Consider the following 14,186-nt stretch of genomic DNA (forward strand, 5'->3'; position numbering starts at 1 on the left):
GCTCACACCTGTAATCCCCAGCACTCTGGAAGGCCGAGGCGGGCAGATCACGAAGTCAGGAGATGGAGACCATCCTGGCTAGCACAGAGAAATCCTGTTTCCACTAAAAATACAAAAAATTAGCCGGGCGTGGTGGCAGGCGCCTATAGTCCCAGCTGCTTGGGAGGCTGAGTTGGAGAATGGAGTGAACCCAGGAGGCGGAGCTTGCAGTGAGCCTAGATCCTGCCACTGCACTCCAGCCTGGGCAACAGAGCAAAACTCCGTCTCCAAAAAAAAAAAAAAATACATTATATATGTGTGTGTGTGTTTGTGTGTGTGTATATATATATATATATATATATCCTCTGTCTTCTCCATACCCATGTGTTCCCTTCTGTGAGAGACTTCCTTACACCACTGCTGGGAAGAGAATTTTTCTCTGCTATATTTGCTTGGAAGAATTAAAGGTGCAGGGCAAAAATTCTTGGAAATTATGTACTTTACGATCCTCAAAAGTGAGAAAAATGAAACCCAGAAGAGAAGGCCTTCCAGGAAAATTCCAGAGCCGAAGGTAGACCCAGTACATTGTTTTTGTTTTGAGAGGAAGTCTCACTCTATGGCCCAGGCTGGAGTGCAGTGGAGCCATTTCACTCACTGCAACCTCCGCCTCCTGGGTTCAAGCTATTCTCCTGCCTCAGCCTCCTGAGTAGCTGCGATTACAGGCACCCACCACCACGCCGAATCAATTTTTGGATTTTTAGTAGAGATAGGGTTTCATCATGTTGGCCAGGTTGCTCTCGAACTCCTGACCTCAAGTGATCAGCCTGCCTAGACCTCCCAAAGTCCTCGGATTACAGGCATGAGCCACCGCGCCTGGCCGACCTGGAAAGTTTTAATCAATTACTCTGAACCATGAAACAAACATTAGGAAGTAATAGAAAAAATTAATCTAAAAACCCTCTGGACAGTCAAAGAATTGCAGATTTAAAATAGTATGAATACTTGGATTCATGGTTTTGAAAAAGGACCTCGCATTTACCCGCATGCACAAACTGCCTGCCCACCTCTATCAGAGCATTTTTCAAGCTGTGCTACAGTTAACTATGTACTGCCCAAAGTTAATCTGTCCCTGCAGATCATAAGCTCTTCAAGACCAGGACTTCAGGAGAACAAGCAAAACTTCAGAGAGAAAGGAGCCACCGAAACAGAGTTCATAGCAATGGGTCGGCAGGAGCTGATGACTGGAGGTGCGCTGTAGCTTTGGGGTCTGGGACAGCGGAGGGCAGAGAAGGCAAAAGGGCCTGCATGACACGCTACAGGGCTAGGAGCATCAGCTGCGGTGATTAGTTCAGTTTTGTCTCGTATGCCTGTTACTTATACACCATCTCTTGTTCAGAAAGAACTTCAGGTTGAGTATTTGGACTCCTTGAGTCTTCTGCTGTTTGTCTCCGGGACGTTTAACACTCTTAAAAGGGGAAAACTGTCCAGTTCGATTTTCCTTCCTGGGACATTACAGGTTTTTCAAAAGTTTGATGAAAGCATTCACTAAGGAGTGATTCCACTTTCTCTGGTGGCTGAGAAATACGCGTCTGAGGGGCAGCATCAGGTCTTCTCATCAAGCTGAGGTCGGAGTCTCCCCACCCACGGACCTCACCCTTGCTCTCCCCTCATAAATCTGACTTCTAACTGTAACTGCCTTGGCTTCATTCCGTGGGTGTGGATGCTCCTGCTTGAAACGCATTTTCCAGCCCGCCAAATTTTTGGGAGAGTTTCTTCCACTCTCCAAGCGCCGAGAGTTACAAAGTTCAATCTACCTTTCCAGATTTTTTTTTTCTTCCCATTACTAACGGAAGAAATCAAGAAACGCCAGGCAGAAGGGCCCTGCTCCCTCCAATCAGAACCCAGCCCGGGGCCAGAGCAGGAAGTGCGGCGGTGGGACGCGCAGTGATAGCCCCTCGCCCCCCTGGACCCGCCGGCCAGGGCAGAGGTCCGTGCGGCCGCTGTGCGACAGCTCCGGGCCCGCGCCTCTCGCTTCCTCCCGCCGGGCAAGTGAGAGGATAAACCATGGGGCGGGGTCAGCGCGCCCCCACCAACCGCGACCCTCGCGCACGGACCCCCACTACACGCGCGTCCCAGGCGGAGTCGACCCAGAGGAGCCACGGGGCAGCGCACAGCCCCACTAGCAGGGCGGCCAGGACCCACGCGCGCGGGTCCACGAAGCCACCTATATAGGTGACAAAACACTCAGGAAGCCGTCATGCGGGGCCGGGAAAGAGCCCCCACCCAGAGTCACGGACTCCCTCGTCCGAGGGTCCGCGCAGTCCCCTCGGTGAGTCTAGCGAAGCAGTCTCACTGCGAGGGAGGTCGGGGAGGGCGGCGGAGTCTACCACTCGCGGTGACCCGGACCCCGCCCCACGAGTGGGTCCTCGCAGGGCCCCCTCTACTGCACGCGGGGACCAGCCACGCCGCGGAGGACCGGGCAGAAGCCAGCGCCCGGGTCCATGCAGTGCACTCCGCGGCAGACGCGGGGAGCCGGGGAGCAGTGGGGACCTGCCGCCACCCGCAGGGCGACCAGGATCCCCGCGCAGGCCCATACGGTATCGTAGCAGGCGCGAAGCCCCCGGTGCCACCCGAGGCCGAGACAAAGTCCAAGAGCAAGGACCCCGGATCCCGACCTCGGACCCTGAGGAGCCCAGCTCGGAGCTGCCACGCCCGGGGCAGAGACCCCACTCGCTCTGGAGACCCCGTTGCCCGTCGCGCCGTCTCACCTCAGGCCGCCGCCTGGCAGCGCTCGCTCCTCGCCGCGGCGCCTGGGCCGACTGGAGCGCAGCTGAGCAGCCGACAGAGCCGCGGCAGCCTCAACAATGGAGCCCCGGGGCGGGGCCGCCGCCGCCGCTTCAGCCCGTGTTCCCCGCTCAGGATCCGGCTCGGATCAAGGAGCTGCAGCTGGCGCGGGGCTGCGGCCGGGACACACACCGTGCAGGTGCACACGGACCAGCCCGCCTCCCGCCGCCCCGCCCCCAGCGGAGCCGGGCGCCAAGGGCCCGCCCCCCGGTCAATGGGGAGCGAGCCGTGTGGAGAGGGCGGGGCCTGGGGGAACAAATGGAGGTTGGGCGGGGCGGTGCCGGGACTGGGCGTGCAGGGTCCCGCGGGAGGACCGGACCCAAGAGCTGGTAGGATCCTGGCCTCCTAGAAGACCCAGCTCAACGTCCACCTGGAGTCTGCTCTACAGGACGCGCTCATCTCAAGCCCAGAACTCAGGCTTTTAGGGCAGAGAGCGAGAGACAGGCTTGCTTTACAAAAAGTGAAACTGAGGTCCAAGGAATAGGATTGCCTGCTGCCCGAAGTCATGTAGTCCCATTCACTCGTTCACCTTGTCATTCAGCAAACAGTTGGAAGCACTTATGGTGGGCGTTAGGAGTGAAGTAGGGCCTGTAATCCCAGCACTGTAATCCAGCACTTTGTGGGGCCGAGGCAGGTGGATCACTTGAGGCCAGGAGTTCGAAACCAGCCTGACCAACAAGATGAAACCCCATCTCTGCTAAAAATACAAAAACTTAGCCGATCGTGGTGGCGCGTACCTGTGGTCCCAGCTACCGGGAAGACTGAGGCAAGATAATCGTTTGAACCCGGGAGCTGGAGGTTGCAGTGAGCTGAGATGGTGCCAACTGCATGCGCTCCGGCCTGGGCGACAGAGTGAGACTCTGTCTCAAAAAAAAAAAAAAAATTAATAGATGGGAAGTAGAAGCGAACTTAGGCCTTCCCCGAAGGAGCTCGGCCAAGGAGTATCTGAAATGTCTCTGCATCTCTTTAAGGTCTGATAAAGGAACCAGGAGCAAGCACTAATCACTTCCCTTTCCTGCCTCAGAGCTTTCATATGTTTGCTGTTCCCCGCCTGAAATGCCAAGTACCAATGGTGTTTATTTATTTATAGAAATAGGGTCTCCCTATATTGCTCAGGCTGGTCTCAACCTTCTGGCCTCAAGCTATCCTCTCGTCTCAGCCTCCCAAAGTGTTGGGATTACAGGCATGAACCACTGTCTCCAGCCCAGATCGTCTTTAAAACGTCTTTCCTCATCTTATTTGAGCTTCCTGCTTCACGTGCCCCCACATATTGGTTTCCCTGTACTTCCACAGCTGCTCCTCGGTGGGTTCCGAGGACCCACCCCCTTCTCTGCCCAACTTGTATATGTCTGGACTCAGGCCAAATGCCTTTCCATTTGCAGTGGGCACTGCCACAGGAAATGTCATGCCCTTGCGGGCTTCACAAACCATCCACATGCTCTGCTGCCTGCCAGAGACATCCATCCCAGTCAGATGCCCAGCCCTGACCTTTCCCAAAGCCCCAGCTGGACACAGGGAAACATCTCAAATTGTCCGCGGCCAAAACAGAGTGGTTTCTTAATGCCCTAACCTGCTCATCCACATTCTTGTGATTCTCTGTAAACAGCCCCTCCATCCACCCAGCTGCTCAGGTGAAAATCTCAAATCCTCCTCCAGTCCTTCCTCCCCGAACCTCTCATGCAGCCCTCTGCCTTCCTAGGACGCTGAGCACCCCTCACTCCCAGCGCCAGCTGGGGTGCTGTCTGAGTGGCTGCCTCCCACGTGACATGAAGTGTGACCTCTCGCCCGATGTGGTGGCTTACACCTGTAGTCACAGCACTTTGGGAGACTGTGGCAGGCAGATCGCTTGAGGCCAGGAGACTGGGACCAGCCTGGCCAATATGGAAACTAAAATACAACAATTAGCCAGGCATGGTAATGCGTGCCTGTCATCCCAGCTCCCCTAAGCAGGAGGCTGAGGCAGGAAAATTGCTTGAACCTGGGAGGCAGAGGTTGCAGTGAGCCAAGGTCACACCACTGCACTCCAGCCTGGGCAACAGAGTGAGAATCTGTCACAAATTTAAAAAAAAAAAGAAGAAGAAGAAGAAGGAGAAGTGTGACCTCTCTAAGGCAAGGGAGTGTCCCACTCTGATTCACTTCCATGTGTAAAACAGGACCTGCACCCTGAAGGCATTCACTCAGGGACGCTGCTGGGATGGGTGGATGCACGGTTAAGGTCTTCATGGTGGCTGGGGCTGACCCCATCCCCATCGCTCTTCCCACACACACCTGCACACTCATCACTCCCACGCTCACACCCACCACTGAAAGCCTGGCCCCTAATCTGATTTGCCTAACAAGGTCCCCAGATGAACAACACAGGATTCCCTACCTCTCTCCTGCTAGGGCCCCACCGTGTTCTGGGATGTACTCAGGGATCAGGAGAACAAAACCTCAGGGAGTGAAAGGACATTCCAGGGTGCAGGCCTCTGCATCCCCCTCCATGCCCTCACCCCTGCCTGACACACCCTCACCCCTGTACCTGGCCAGCTCCTACCAGCCCTTAAAGTCTCACCGAGTTCAGTGGTGGCAGCCACACCCTAAAGTGACTGACCCCCCAATGACCTATGCCCTTGCATAGTCTTCCTGACCTTGGGTACGAGCAAAACCGGTGACTGGCTTCTAACCCATAGAGCCTGGCAAAAGCAATGGGATGTCACTGTCACAGTGCATCACCTTCGCACACTAGAGAGAAAGGTTCCACCTGCAGGCGCTCCAGGAGGGAGATGCTCTGCTGAGAAAGGACCTTTGTAGGAGCCCCGTAGGCAAGGAAGCAAAAAGCTGGGCCCTTGCCAAGCGGGTCCAAGCAAATGAATTCTGCCAGTAACCTCGGCGGACCTGGAAATGTATTCTGCCCTGGTGGAGCCTCAGATGAGGATGCAGCCCAGCTGCTTAGCATGAGATCCCAAGCACAGGACCTGCTAAAATGTACTCAACTCCTAGCTTGCCAAAATTGGCTTAAAGGTGTTTGTTACTTTAAGCTTCTAAGTTTTTAGTTATTGCCTATGAAAGTGTTAAAATATGAGACAATAACTTAGGTCCCCTCCCCATCACACACATTCTTCTTTCCAACATTCATCACAATTCTACTTATTGATTTCAAATCTCCCTCTTGACTGGGTGCAGTGGCTCAGGAGTTCCAGACCAGCCTGGCCAACATGGTGAAACCCCATCTCTACCAAAAATACAAAAATTAGCTAGATGTGGTGCTGCAGTCCTGTAATCCCAGCTACTCGGAAGGCTGAGGCAGGAGAATTGCTTGAATCCAGGAGGCAGAGGTTGCAGTGAGCCGAGATGACACCATTGCACTCCAACCTGAGTGACAAGAACAAAACTCTGTCTCAAAAAATAAAAGAAAAAAAAAGTCTCTTGCCACTAGCATGAAGGTCCCATGAGAAGAAAAATGGGAACTCTTGCTCATAACAGTGCCCCAAATGCCCAGCACGGTGTAGCTCTAGGGCAGTTGGTCGATGGTGGACGCTGCTGGTTGGAGGGCCCAGCTGGCCCTCCCAACTGCCTCCTCCCTGGTCACATTCCATTATAGAGAACAGAATAGTTTCTTGCCTTTCCAGAGTCCCTCTTAGTGGAGATTGGCCAAGTGACATTGTCCTGCCCCGGGAGATATAAGTGGAAGTTGGCTGAAAGGTTTCTAGCCTTGGTGTGCTGGGACGATTTGAACCAGGACATGACAGCTGACCGTCCATTGTTCGGGAATTCTGCAACTTGGTTGTTCAACACATTCAGTACTTCAAAATATTAAATAATATAAACTCGCAAATTAAAAAATGCATTAGACCAGATGCAGTGGCCCACGTCTAACACATTGGAAGCCTGAGGCAGGAAGATCACTTGAGCCTATGAGTTCAATACCAGCTTAGGCAAAAAAGGAAGACCCTGTCTCTACAAAAAATTTTAAAATTAGCTATGCATGGTAGTGTGTGCATGCAATCCTAGCCACTCAGGAGGCTGAGATGGGAGGATCGCTTGAGCCATCTGTTCAAGGCCCCAATGAGCTATGATAGTGCCACTGCACTCCAGCCTGGGTAACAGAGCCAGACCCTGTCTCAGAAATAAATATATTTCATATATTAATAAATTTATAATAAATGTATGTATATACACATTTAAGTATAATAATTATATATTTAGATATAAATATATATTTCTTGTTTTATTTATTTATTTATTTATTTTGCGATGGAGTTTAACCCTTGTCACCCAGGCTGCAGTGCAATGACACAATCTGGGCTCACCGCAACCTCCACCTCCTGGGTTCAAGTGATTTTCCTGCTTCAGTCTCCTGAGTACCTGGGATTACAGACATGCACCACCACGCCTGGCTAATTTTTGTATCTTTAGTAGAGATGGGATTTCTCCATGTTGGTCAGGCTAGTCTCGAACTCCTGACCTCAGGTGATCTGCCCACCTTGGCCTCCCAAATTGCTGGGATTACAGGTGTAAGCCACTGTGCACAGCCTATATGATACATTTATATATTATAATTATATATATTAATTTTATATAATTATATATAAATATAAATATAAAAACTTTCCTTGCCTTCTCTTGTTTCTACCTTCAGTCAGTCCCATGACTTCAAATACTATCTACAGGTAGTAATTTTAAATGTGTATTTTATATTATATATATATATATATATATTTGTTGTTGTTGTTGTTGAGACAGAGTCTCGCCCTGTCGCCAGGCTGGAGTGCAACGGTGTAGTCTCAGCTCACTGCAACCTCTGACTCCTGGGTTCAGGCAATTCTCCTGCCTCAGCCTCCCAAGTAGCTGGGCTTATAAGCGTCCACCACCACGTCCAGCTATTTTTTTTTTTTTTAGTAGAGACAGGGTTTTGCCATGTTGGTTAGTTTGGTTTTGAACTCCTGACCTTAACTGATCGCCCACCTCGGCCTCCTAAAGTGCTGGGAATACATGCGTGAGCCACCTTGGCCAAAATATTTTTCTGTTTCCAAACATTTTACATGAGAGGAAAGTGGAGAAGAAATCATCTGACACTCTACTGTAAAAAAAAAAAAAATCATTGTGCCTCTCTTCTTTTCATCTTTCCTAAATGTACATATTACCAAAATGTCTTTAGGTTGAGGTCCCCACGTGAAAACTTTACAGGGTGCTGTGTCCTCAGCCACCCTCCTGTCTTTTCCTAGTCCTGGCATTTTAGAACTGTCTGGGGATGACCCAGGATACCCACAGTGGCCATGTCTATTGGAGGGTCTAGTGAGTATCAGCCCCGGGGTCATCTCATCGCCAACGACAGCCTGAGGTAGGGAGTAGAGTCTCTCAGGGGAGCAGTTGGATGCTCCTGGCCTTAGAGGAATCTCCTGGTATAGTTTCATCTATAATGGTGACCCCTTAGGGTTATTAAAATTTTAGGACATTAAAATGAATGGACAATACAACGTAATGTCTTTAAAGATAGGTCATTAAAACTGTTCCTCCAGGCCGGGCACGGTGGCTCAAGCCTGTAATCCCAGCACTTTGGGAGGCCGAGACGGGCGGATCACGAAGTCAGGAGATCGAGACCATCCTGGCTAACCCGGTGAAACCCCGTCTCTACTAAAAATATACAAAAAAAAAAAAACTAGCCGGGCGAGGTGGCGGGCGCCTGTAGTCCCAGCTACTCGGGAGGCTGAGACAGGAGAATGGCGTAAACCCGGGAGGCGGAGCTTGCAGTGAGCTGAGATCCGGCCACTGCGCTCCAGCCTGGGCGACACAGCGAGACTCCGTCTCAAAAAAAAAAAAAAAAAAACAAAAAACAAAACAAAACAAAACAAAACAAAAACTGTTCCTCCAGCCGGAGCTTTTATTCCGCGGACACACATTGACGGTCTGCAAATGGGATGCTGATATTGAGAGGAAAAGGCAGAAAGGATTTCTGCTCTCTAGATTGTCTCAGACTTGTGAAGAGAGAAAAACTGTCCCAAAGGTCAAGGAAAACCCACCCCAGAGAGGATATGCAAGAACCTGAATATGAAAATGCACTGAAGGCACACAGGAGGACAAAGAGCAGTGCCAGTGCCTCCTAGGTGGTCACTGAGGACTTTACTGAACAGGATGGGTGTCCCGAGGGATAGAAGGGCCTGCCATGACACTTAGAAAGGTCTGTGTTGGAGTCAGCACTGCCTCTCCCTGAGTTTGTTACCTTGATAAGTCTTGTCCGCTTATTTGAGTTTCAGTTTTTCATTGACTGTAAGATACATGTTGTCAGTACAGCTTGAAAGATAAAGGTACTATTTCTAAAGTAGCAAGGTAAAATGACATATTTTATTTGCTAAAAGTTCATATTTCTTTCTTCCCCAGAGTGAGTGTAGTAAGTTTTAAAGGTCTGTTCTTTTCAAGGGTAATGTCAAATGGAATTGTAACACTCAGCTTTGTCAATGCTACTAGTGAAATAAAAGTGTGATAGATAAATTGATGATTTACAAAGATTCACCAAAATGTCAGTTTCCCTCTTGTAGCATGGTGAAGAATTTATGACAGTGGACATATCTGTATCCTCTTATCTGGATATCTGAGGGGTTTTTTGGTGTTGTTTTATGGTTTTTTTGGAGACACTGTCTTGCTTTGTAGCCCGGCTGGAGTGCAGTGGCACCATCTCTACTTACTGCAACCTCTGCCTCCCGGGTTCAAGTGATTCTCCTGTGTCAGCCTCCCGAGTGGGATTATAGGCACCCACCATCACACATATCTAATTTTTGTATTTTTAGTAAACATAGGGTTTTAGGCCTGGCGCGGTGGCTTATGCCTGTAATCCCAGCACTTTGGGAGGCCAAGGTGGGCGGATCACGAGGTCAGGAGTTCCAGAGCAGCCTGGCCAACATGGCGAAAAACTGTCTCTACCACAAATACAAAAAAATTAGCTGAGTCTGGTGGCAGGCACTTGTAATCCTAGCTACTCGGGAGGCTGAGGCAAGAGAATTGCTTGAACCCGGGAGGTGAAGTTTGCAGTGAGCCAACATCTTGCCACTGCATCCCAGCCCAAGCGACAATGCAAGACTCCGTCTCAAAAAACAAACAAACAAACAAACAGCAAAAAGGCGGGGTTTTGCCATGTTGGCCAGGCTGGTCTCAACCTCCTGACATCAGGTGATTGCCCGCCTCAGCCTCCCAAGGTGCTGGGATTACAGGCGTGGGCCAGCACACCCGGCCCACTCTATTTTCTTTTAATTCCCTAAATTTTAACATGTTAGAGTTTGTCTGTTCCTTTATTACTGTTTTCTTACATAAAAGAAATTCTGTCTAATCCTTCGTAAAAAAAAAAAAAAAATCTTCCTGTGACTTCTGAAAGTGTTCTGGTTTTATCTTTCGTATTTGAATATCTAATACATTGATTATGGTTCATGGAATAGAGAAGAATGCAATGTATTTTCCCAAGTAGACGCCAGCCTGGTTTGCCTCATATTTTAAAGTGCATGTGATTTCTTTTTCTATTCTACGGTGCCTACTCTATCATTCGTCAACTTTCCACATAAATGCTGGGTCATTAAGACTTTTCTTCCCGTTGGTCTGCTTGCTCATCTCTCTGCTAATACTGAGCTGTCCTGAGTATTTTCGTTTGAAAATCTTAGAAGTATGTTAGACAAGCCATCACTCTTTTTTTAGATGACGAAAAAACATTAGTCATTTGTCATTTTTACTACGCATGAAAAAGTAATTTTTCCTGCCTAAAAACAACCTGATTTGGGAATTTATGTGATTTCATAGGAATAGCATCTGGAAGTGGTGACATTAATGTCATTTTAAAATGCCTTGACATTGTGCAATAGAAATTTTAAAAATTATTGTATTAGTATTGTTAAATATCAATTATTGGTTTTATTTACTACTCAATTAAATTTAATAATCCTACTCTCTCTTGGTATAATCACATGGAATGGGCTCAACTCCCCAGTTAATAAGTGACAGCACGTATAAAATATTGTCTACCAGGGAAACTCATTGAACACTTAGTGTTCAGACTGTGTTTTGGTGTCTGGTTTCCTAAGCACCACTGTAGTGAAAATAATAGACCTTCGGCAGAAAAAGTTTTGGTAAATATATTACATAAGCCATTTAAATGCAGTGAGTCATTCTTATTACTTGGTTTGGTGGAATCCCTTTCAAAATGTAAGTTACCAATACAAACAAAGATGGAATTTTGTGAGCAGGCATTTTTAAGAATAAGTAGTCTCAGGACTGATAATATTAACTCCCTTATGCACATCAGGTAGGACTTTATTATGACAGATACTAGAAATGTACAAAGTGAAGTTAAAAGGTAACTCCCAGCAGCACATCTTACTCCCTGGATTCTCTAATGAGATGGGTGTTTCTACTTTGCTGTTGCCTTTTTGAATAGTTCAATTCTAGCAATAGTACTGCTGTGTGGGAGGGAGTATGTGTGAACAGAGTAAGAGTTGTGACAATCAAGTCACAGAATAAATGGTTGGAAATTTTAGAATTATGTAAACAGCTTTTGGATTGAGTATAGATTCCCAGTGCTGTCATTCTCACCCGTCCTTCTATCCACAAGTGTGGAATGTTCTAGGACTCCATGGCTTTTGAGGATGTGGCTCTGAACTTTACCCAGGAGGAATGGATTTTGATAGATTCTTCTCAAAGAACCTCTACAGAGAAGTGATTCAGGAAGCCTGCAGGAATCTGGATTCTGTAGGTAAGAATGACAACACATTTCACTTAATTACAGAAGTATTTCCCTATCATCAGTGCTATTTGTGATTTGGAATGTGGCAAGGGAATGATTTGGTGAAGAAATCAGGCATGGGCACTGTGTACAATGAACATGAAATCTAGTAATGTTTCTGTAGTTTGTAATAATTCATGATAATTTTGTGGGTCTGCATTTTAGGAAACAAATGGAAAGACCAGAATATTGAATATCACTTTGAAAAACCTGGGAAAGAGATAAAATAATTTGCACTGAGAAGAGGAAATAAAGTCCTCTGAAGGAATCTTAGCTTGTCATGAACTTAGAAACAAGCAACCAAAACAAATAAGAGTCACTTGAAATTTATTTTTTTTTAGAAAAATTTCACCCAAAATGTAATATACTTCAGTGTAGCAGTCAGTGTTTGGAAAACAGTTTAATTGAAAGTAGCACTACAAAAATGTGTATATGAATGTTACTAATTTGGTCATAGCCATGCAGGTGGTAGCTGTGTTTTCAATAGTAACCCATTTACTTTCAAATAATTCAATCATGGCAAAAAAAATATAATAATAACAATGCATTTTCCTTGATATTGGGAGCAGTGTAAGCCCAAGACCTATTAATAAGTAGAAAGTTATTAAACCAACCAATAATAATGTGCTTTTCATATTTTTTACAGAAATCATGTGATACAGAGACTGTGTGAAAGCAAAGAAGGTAGACAGTATGGACAAGTTGTCAGCCAAGTTCCAAATCTTGATCTGAATGAGAACATTTCTACTGGATTAAAAAAATGTGAATGCAATGTTTGTGGAAAAGTCTTTGTACATCATTCCCTCCTTAATAGGCATATCCTGGCTCACTCAGGATACAAACTATATGGAGAGAAGCAATATAAATGTGAACAATGTGGGAAATTCTTCGTTTCTGTTCCAGGTATTAGAAGACACATGATAATGCACAGTGGAAATCCAGTTATAAATGTACGATATATGGGAAAGTGTTTTATTTTCTCAATTCATTTGAAAGACATCAGAGAACTCACACAGGAGAAAAACCCTATAAATGTAAACAGTGTGGTAAAGCGTTCACTGTTTCCGGTTGTTGTGTAATACATGAACGAACTGACACTGGAGAGAAACCCTAGGAATGTAAGGAATGTGGGAAAGCATTCAGATTTTCTTGTTATTTTAAGATGCGTGAAAGGACTCACGCTGGAGAAAGACCCTATACATCTACCAAATGTGATAAAACCTTCAGCTGTTCCACTTCCCTTCGTTACCATGGAAGCATTCATACTGGAGAGAGACCCTTTGAAGGTAAACAATGTGGCAAAGCCTTTAGTCATTTGAGTTCCCTTTGTAACCATAGAAGTACTCATACTGGAGAGAAAGCCTATGAATGTAAACAATGTGACCAAGCCTTCAGTCGTCTCAGTTCCCTTCACCTCCACGAAAGAATTCATACTGGAGAAAAATCCTATGAATGTAAGAGATGCGGTAAAGCCTACATTCGTTCCAGCCATCTTACTCGCTATGAAAGAAGTCATGATATAGAGGCTGGGTGTAGTGACTCAGCCTATAATCCCAGCACTTTGGGAGGCCAAGGTGTGTGTATTGCTTGAGCCCAGGAGTTCATAACCAGCCCGGATTAAAACAATGTGAAACAACCTGGGCAACATGGTGAAACCCTGTCTCTAGAAAAAATAAAATAATGCCGGGCATGCTGGCTCAAGCCAGCTACTCAGGAGGTGGAGACAGGAGAAGGGTGTGAACCTGGGAGGCAGAGCTTGCAGTGAGCCGAGATCGCACCACTGCATGCCAGCCTGGGCGACAGAGCAAGACTCCATCTCAAAAAAAAAAAAAAAAACAACAAAATAATTAACTGGGCATGGTGACACATTTCAGTTGTCTTAGTTCTTTTTCAAGGACATAAAAAGCCATGGGGTGTTGGGGGAAAGCCCTGTGCATGCAGATCACGAGGTCAGGAGATCGAGACCATCCTGGCCAACACGGTGAAACCCCGTCTCTACTAAAAATACAAAAATTAGCTGGGTGTGGTAGCATATGGTTGTAATCCCAGCTACTCAGGAGGCTGAGACAGGAGAATCGCTTGAACCCAGGAGGCGGAGGTTGCAGGGAGCCGAGATTGTGCCACTGCACTCCAGTCTGGTGGCAGAGTGAGACTCCATCTCAAAATTAGAGAAAATAACTAACTAACTAAATAAATAAATAAAGACCCTTGAATGTAAAAAATGTGGTAAAACATATACTCTTTCCCATTCCCTCATAAACATGAAAAGGCTCACATTGCACAGAAACCTTAAGAATGTAGGAAATGTGGTCAAGCCTTCAGATTTTCCTGTTTTTGAAAATTTGGGAGGACTCAGAGTGGAGAAAAGCCTTTTGAATCTAAATTTGTGGTAAGGCCTTCAGTTGTTTTAGTTCCATTTGAAGACATCAGCTGATTCCTGAGAAAAACCCTATGAATGTCCAGAATGTGGGAATGTTTCATTTCTCTCATGCCCACTCAAGAACATATGAAAATGCACACTGTAGCTGGCTGGACCTTGTAAATACAAGAACGTACACAGGATTAAAACTCTAATAGTTTGGAAACTGCAAGAATATTTTCAGTTTTCACATTTACTTGA

The 14,186-nt window shown here is 46.9% G+C and overlaps 2 pseudogenes; both read left to right on the plus strand.

The window, feature by feature from the left end:
- The first annotated feature begins 2,236 nt into the window (after positions 1 to 2,236).
- LOC139361049 (collagen alpha-1(I) chain-like) lies at positions 2,237 to 3,172 on the plus strand (annotated as a pseudogene).
- Positions 3,173 to 5,305: 2,133 nt separating this feature from the next.
- LOC139361050 (zinc finger protein 669-like) lies at positions 5,306 to 13,172 on the plus strand (annotated as a pseudogene).
- The last annotated feature ends 1,014 nt before the right edge of the window (positions 13,173 to 14,186 follow it).

This window comes from Macaca nemestrina (assembly GCF_043159975.1).
Source record: "Macaca nemestrina isolate mMacNem1 chromosome 4 unlocalized genomic scaffold, mMacNem.hap1 SUPER_4_unloc_4, whole genome shotgun sequence".
NCBI classification, from domain to species: Eukaryota; Metazoa; Chordata; class Mammalia; order Primates; family Cercopithecidae; genus Macaca; species Macaca nemestrina.